Raw genomic sequence first — 1,003 nt, 5'->3', positions numbered from 1 at the left:
GGGTTGCGATCCGTTGCCGGTCACGAAAAAAGACAAAAAGGAAAAAAAAAAAAAAAAGGTAGTTTTGTTGTTGTTGTTGGTGGTGTTGGTGTTGGTGTTGGTGTTGTTATTGTTGTTGTTATTTCACCCATGTCATAACAGCCCAGAGGAACAGTGTGCCCTATGGCATTGTGCAAGTGCCTTTTGATTCAGGCTATGTCACTTCTGCAGCCACTAATAGAGCACACTGCCCCCCAACAGCTCCTAAGCCCCAGCTCCTTTCCTGCTGTTCTCAAATGGTGTCAAATCTTCCACTTCAGAGACAATACACAAAAGCAAATTTGCTGTTGAGGAGTTAAGGCTACAAAATCTCTAAGATCATCTAGGGCAGAAGTCACAAAATGATTATTCACAGACTGAATATGACCTACAGTTACATTAATTTACCTGCATAGTATTTAAAAATCATTTTGAATTCATTGACAATAATAATAAATTAAATGAGTTCTTATTGAGAAAGTTATAGATTTTCAACTTCTCTTGATAACTCCGAGTCTCTGGCAATGATATTCCTGTTTTCCTCGCTGCCAGTTGCCTAGAGCTGACAGTGGCTGCCAAATTCACAGGAGCTGGATCTGCTTGTTCACCCCCACCTCACTTTCCTAGTGTCTTACTCCTGGACAGCTTCTTTTGTTCACATCATGTGCCTGGCCCTTGTGGCATTTGAGTGTGTGCTCCCTAATCTACCATAATCCACTCATTTTATGGCTGGGTTAAATGAGCCCTAGATGGAAGTGGGATTTATGCATAGCAAGATAATAGCAGAGCCACAACTAGAGAGAAAGTCCTCTAAGCTCTTTGGAAGAATGAGGCTTGTCACTGTGTTTGGGTCCAAATTGCTAGAGGCATTTTATTTGTTTGTTTGTTTGTTTACTTACTTGTTTGTTTATTTATTTATTTAATCTATCTATCTATCTATTTGTTTATCTATCTATCTATCTATTTATTTATTTATATATCCCTA

Source organism: Galeopterus variegatus, unplaced genomic scaffold (genome assembly GCF_000696425.1).
Source record: "Galeopterus variegatus unplaced genomic scaffold, G_variegatus-3.0.2 Scaffold416, whole genome shotgun sequence".
NCBI classification, from domain to species: domain Eukaryota; kingdom Metazoa; phylum Chordata; class Mammalia; order Dermoptera; family Cynocephalidae; genus Galeopterus; species Galeopterus variegatus.
Note: the sequence above shows the minus strand (reverse complement) of the source record.